Source organism: Neltuma alba, unplaced genomic scaffold (genome assembly GCF_004799145.2).
Source record: "Neltuma alba isolate B1F8T4 unplaced genomic scaffold, ASM479914v2 tig00004479_pilon, whole genome shotgun sequence".
Classification (NCBI taxonomy): Eukaryota; Viridiplantae; Streptophyta; class Magnoliopsida; order Fabales; family Fabaceae; genus Neltuma; species Neltuma alba.
In genome coordinates this window covers 38,472-45,007 of record NW_021633726.1, presented here as the reverse complement: position 1 = coordinate 45,007, position 6,536 = coordinate 38,472, and the positions used below count along the sequence as shown (strand labels likewise).

At 36.2% G+C, this 6,536-nt stretch overlaps 1 pseudogene; it reads right to left on the bottom strand.

The window, feature by feature from the left end:
• Positions 1–222: 222 nt before the first annotated feature.
• LOC114744911 (aspartic proteinase-like protein 2) lies at positions 223–4,811 on the bottom strand (annotated as a pseudogene).
• Between the last annotated feature and the right edge of the window lie 1,725 nt (positions 4,812–6,536).

The following is a 6,536-nucleotide window of genomic DNA, read 5'->3' as shown; positions in this document are numbered from 1 at the left end:
CACACACCACACACACACTCATCTATCCTCTCATTTTCGTATAACTTTATCTCCTTGTATCCCCAAACATGACAGCAGGAACTAATACAGATTAAAGCCACAATCAAATAATAAACATGCTGACTTGCCGATGCCACAATTATGCCCCGGCAAGAGAATAATATACAAAGAAAAAAAAGAATAAAATTGTGAATCCAATCCCACATGATTGCTACAAAATACAATGCAGCTATCAGCGTTATGTGCATTATCAAGAAGCCAAGATTCCTGCCTTATCCCTTCACGTAAAGAAGTGGTGCCACTTAGCTCCCCTGCATTCACATACTCACTTCTGCCCGTGCCAGTTGATGCTGAGACATTAACCGACAAAGAACCTAAATTGATAAATTCGAATTGCAAAATTAGAATCTGACGTTAAAAAGAGAAATCATAGCTTGAACCTGAAGCAACCTTTAAAATGTAAGCCCAAGTGTCATCATGGCATCTAATCCATGTAATTCCTTTGTTTAAGAAAATGAGCAAGCTTATACAAAAGATAGGTTAGAGTCTTTAAAATCTTAGCCTCCCTATTACCCCTAAAATGACCACTTCGTTGAGGCATGGGTGGAAAATAAATTATTTGGGAGCTGGGAGGTCTTGAAATTATATATATTATTATAATATGTTTTTTTTCCAAAATGCCATTCTTCATCTTAAAAAAAAAAATGCCATTCAGAATACGGCCTTCTGGCAGTGTAGCTGAAACTTACAATCGTAGTTAGCCCATCCATGCGCTGACCAGCCAGATCATAAACAAAAATTTTGTCTTTTAATACAAGATCTGCAAAATAAAATTGGAATGTCCTCAGCATCTAAATTTTGAAGAGGATATTGGGATGTTTCAGATGATACAATACCCGCAACAACAACTTAAAGCAAATAAATAAAAAGTCAAAAAGAAGGGGAGGGGCCATAGTTTCATGTTAAACCATATGCCGCAAAAAACAAAAAAAATGAAGCAATTTTAAATTTTAAATTATAATTTTAGCCTCAGATATTGAGCTGCACTTCATTTTTGTATCCTTGTAAGATCTCATAAACCCAAACAACATATAAATTTTGCATTGTTTTATAATGGCAATTTACCTCCTAATATTGTTATTCCCTGACCCTGAATTTTCTGAAAGCCAATACACCACATTGCTGCACCACCCTGTAACATAAATTAACCATTGCACTTAAGGAGTTGACATGTAGTTCTAATATAAAGGCAACATATATAGTTCGCCCAAGCTGCCAGTGATGTTGGGAGACCCAACAAGAAGAATTAGCTCTGAATAGTGAGGTACCAGATTTTAGATTTGAAGTGACTTGTTGAAAGAACTTGAAGCAAAATGGGGGTTTCCTAATTATATGCCAAGCCGAAAGCAAGTAAAGCACAAGATATAATTGTAGGCATAAATAGAGTGCAAAAGGCACCTCTGTGCCAGGTTTCTGGGAGATTAGTTTGGGGGATATAATGTACTGCAAGGCATTATTAGATGATTGCTGAATAAAGTAATATCAAAATTAAACTTTTTTGGGGCAACCAGTGGAAGCAAAGGAAAGAATCAAATCGTTAATTATACAAATTCTTAATCCACAGGCAAATGCAACTCACTGAAACTTGAATTGTGTTCGCAAATTGTCTATGCCAGACTAGTTTCTAGAAAATTAACGCCCGAATACTTACAATTGAAGTCTGCTGTATGAGGTAGTCCTGTGGTCTTAAAACCATAGACGCACCACCGGCAAAGTTCAGACTTACTAGAGGAAAAATATCAGAGATGCTGAACACAGAATAAACAAAGAAAGCGTCAGGATCATCTATTTGGAGAAGCTACCATACACACATGGATTTTTTTTTTGGGGGGGGGGGGGTCAGGTAAAGATGATGTATTGCATGTTCAACCTGGTGGTGATTAAGTAGCATTGGTTCCCACGGGAAAGGACAGTTCGTATGGATTGTGGAACTGTAGCTGTAACCTACGTGAAAATAGCATTTTTATATCAATATTGCCAAAACTTTGGCCGAGTGAAAAGCATAACAATTTGATCCATGAAGCAGCAAAGCTATTCTTAACATTGATAAACTAAATCACAAAAATTACCTAAATGAAACTCACCGCACTGACAAAGGGATCATAAGCCTCTTCTGCAAGGTATGCCAGAGTTGTTCCAGAATCAATAATGGTACCTCGGTTGCTTGATGTTGCAAAAACAGATGAATCGATGGATAATATTTGGCCATTGACTGCGATACTCTGCAGATTTAAATTGTAATGAGGCCTGAAATTTTAGCCAAAGAAGCAGTTAGTCATAATGCTTTCCCCGGGGAAGATTCTTGAGTCATTTTCGTACAAACGCCATATCTGGGTAACGAATAAGTTCTCAAGTTCCTGTTCGACTTCTGTATAATATTTAAGGACACAGTTATGAATGCACATGTTTGGTAAAAAAGATTGTAATCTTTGACTGTATCCTAATATCTAAAATTGTGCCTGAATTGTCATCATTAAATTTCAAGTCAATTTCAAGAGTTCTCCAAGCACTGGATGACACCCAGAGGTGGTTAAAGATTATGGTAAATCACAGCAAAGGTTACAACAACAGCCACTAGTGCAAGCTTAAAATTGGTGTATCATGATACCATAGGCCTACACACATCTCTATTGATTATAACCGCCTTGAGGCATCTTTCTCAGAGTCACATTCATAAGCAGTGTGCTAGACACTATAAACTGAGTCCAACTTTCAAGAACAACTGATGATTGAAACTTCATTTCGATTTACTAGAGGACTATATGACGTCCGCAAACACCAAATGATTTTCAGTATACAATATTTTCCATCTATCAATACAACTGAAACTTCTATAATAACTCTCTAGTTCTATGTAGTCCAGAGAACCAAGGGAATCGATCAAGAATTTGGATTTATAAGCAAAATTTATCACCAAAAGAAAGAAGATCATTCTGAAATTCCATGAAACCGTTACTAAAATAACAGTTTGGTACATGAGAAAAAAATGTAACAGATTAGAACGTACTGCGACGGAACAAGTGGAGTATAAACTATATTTGGCTCCACAATCTCACCAAGAACCAAAATGCCCCCACCAGTGTTATCTCCTTTCAGACAGTGGGAGAACACTCTTGGCGCCATGCCTTGTGAGGCAAGCTGGGAAACGACAGACATCTGCTGTTGTCCAAACCCGAATATCCCATCAACAGCTCTATCAGACTTTGTCAAGTCACCAGTCTGCTGGATGCTACACCTGCTCCATAATATACCGTACAACGAAATCATTTTTATGTTCAAACCATCACAAGAAGTTAAATAATAGAAGAGATACTGTTTTCGTCTAGTTCAAGCCTTGTGATAGCTCACCCAAAAACTACAGGGGCTGAAGAATTAGAAGTTACAGATCCCTCAAAAATGGTATTAAAGTGCATCAAGTCAGACACATAATAGCCTGATGTCCCGCTGCCATCTCCGTATTGGAATGTGTAAGCACACTGGTTGTTCTGGCTGGCACAGCTAGCATCTGATGATTGAACTCCGGTTCTGCATCTTTGGTCAGAACAAGAGATCGATGAAGCTGTTGAAGAACTCCCAGGGTCAAAAAAATTGAGTTGAATCTGTAACAAGATTTAACAATGATATTGACAAATCCCATCAGTATATTCAATCCCATCGTTTCCCAAACTTGATCTTGAATTTATAAACTAGGGAAAGCATTGTTTTACTTGGAGTCCACTTGTCAGAGGACAGCCATTGCAGGAGCGGCAACCAACCCAGAGAACATCACTGCCAGTGTCAATTTGCACGTAGTATTCTGTTGGAGGAGAGCCTAACTGCACTTTGGTATAGTAAAGCCTGAAAGAAAACCGACGCTCGTTAAATTTGGATCGACCGAATAAGAACGAAAGAAGAAATTTTGTGAAAGGAGGCAGTCCCAGCAGAATTAAACAAAATATTAAGTGCTGGAAAGAGGTCAAAGAACCAGCCCAGCCAATATTTGGCTTTAACTAAACAATAGGAATCAGGAATCAGGAATCAAGGAAAGCCAAAAATTAATAAATCCGAGACGCCTGTACGATAGACCAATCAAAAGGAAAAACTCGACGCAAAAATCTGAAGGCTCACTATTCACAATTCTGATTACAATCCAATTTTGAAAAGCTTTCAAAGTGATTCAAGGACTCGAAATAATCGGAGAAATGCAACGGAGCATGAGATAGCGAATTAGAAACAAGGAAGGAAAAAGGAAGAGCACAATTCAAAAGCTTCTAATAAAACCAAAGAGAGAGTCGACAGAATTACCCGACTTGGAAGGGATCGAAAGTTCCTGAAACTGAGAAATCGACCACACCGTTTGAAGACTGCGACATTCTCCGATGCCTGAGGCTGTCCCGAGCTCTCAGCTGACTCAACTCCACTCCGTGATTGGACGGAAACGCCCTCTCCAGAGTCAGAGACGCCGGAAATCCAAGAGCTATGGTTGCCGCCAATAGCAGAGCAACGGCGAAGAGAAAAGCGGAGGCCATTTTTTGTCGGTAAGTTACAATTTAGCCTCCCTTAGAAGAAGGGAAAGCAAGTAAGCTGGAAAATAAACAGAAAAAAAGTGACTAATCCAAACGCAGAACTACAATATAAGAACGAGGAGTAGAATAGAGGAATGACTGAGGAAGCAGGATTTGCGATTCATCATCATCATCCCAATTGCAGGGGGAAGAGGAGGCTATTTGAACATGAGGGAAACTTCCAAGACAACAGCCGATAACAGAAGTTTCAACGACGGATTACGTAAAGTTACTACTATGTCTATTATTATTATTTTATAAACCTTTTTCTGACTAACTACGAAAACGCCCCTCCAATTCTTCTAAATTACGTAGCTTCCCTATCATCCTTTTTCTTTTTAACATGCGTTCGTTCATGAATTAAATGTGATTTGACCGCTCATTTTTATAATTGATTCGAAGTGATTAAGAGTTTTTCAGTGCTTATCTTATTTAGATTAATAACTATATCACATCGATTTCTTTTAACATCACGTTAATAATTTAATCAAGGTAACAACTACCACCTCCGATTCTAATTATAAAAACTAATTAACTAATTTAAAAAGATTCAAAAAAAAAATTAAGTTAGTTATTTGTAATAAATAAGTATTTTCTTTCCTAAAATATCCTTACTAATCAACTACATTGGCTAGGACTACAATTATTAGAAGGACTATTTTGGAAAAAAATACATAAATATGAGAGACAAAGTGGATTGGGATCTTATATTTAGGACCAAAATAAAAGTCAAACAGGGTCTTATATTAAGGACCGGAGGTAGTATATCACATCGATTTCTTTTAACATCACGTTGATAATTTAATCAAGGTAACAACTATCACCGCCGATTCTAATTATAAGAACTAGTTAACTAATTTAAGAAGATTAAAAAAAATAAGTTAAGTTAGTTATTTGTAATAAATATATGTTGTATTTCCTAAAATATCCTTGCTAATCAAGTGTATTAACTAGAATTATCATTGCTAGAAAAACTACTTTGGGAAAATATAATAAATATGAGAAAAAAATAGATTAGATTATATATTTAGGATCAAAATAAAAGTCAAATAAAATTTTATATTAAGAACCGGAAACAGTATAAATTAATTCTGTATTGATTATTTTTTTTAATTTTCAACTTCACAAACACAAAACGAATGGATACAAGTCGTACGATATGACTTGATTTTTCTTCTCCTTTGTTCTACATTCGTTAGATTTTTTTGCCTAAATTTTATTCCAATCTAACTCTAAAAAATTAAACAAAACAAATTAGAATTTTTATTATTGTATTAAAAAATCAGAATATTTGCCTCAAAAGAATTACTAATTCGAATGAATTTGACTTTTGGTCAAATTATGACAATTGGCCACATACGTCCATTGACAAATTTCCGTTTGAATTGACGAGGTCGAGATGTTATTTTCTCATAAGGATTTCTACCCAAGCAGAAATCCTCATGGAACGATGGCCAAAGAAAAGATCATGGAACTTCCCGCCAAAAGATAAATAGCATGGAAAACTTGCACAATAGGATCGTACTTGTATATAATATGGAGCCAGCGGCTTTTTTTTTTTTTGCCACGGCCGAAACATTAACAAGCTGAGGTGAGATATGATAGTTTGGTCATATTATCGGGCGCGTGAACGTAATATTTCCTTCATTTGATTGCACTCGGAATTTAGATTTTTTTTTAAAAAAAAAAACAAGGGAGGAAAGTGGTTGAGAACTTGTTCGTATCTGGTAAACAGCATGTTACATAATCATGTGCGTACCCAGGACGCGTTTTTTGTTTTTTTGAATATTCCATTCCTCCATTTAATATGTCAGTCATGAAATATTTAATAAAAACATCTTTATGATCTTTTCCTAATGAACACCCTCAAAATCAAAATTTACCTGGAGAGCTAAGTATGTCAACAAGAATAATCAAAACAAGTTGAACGGA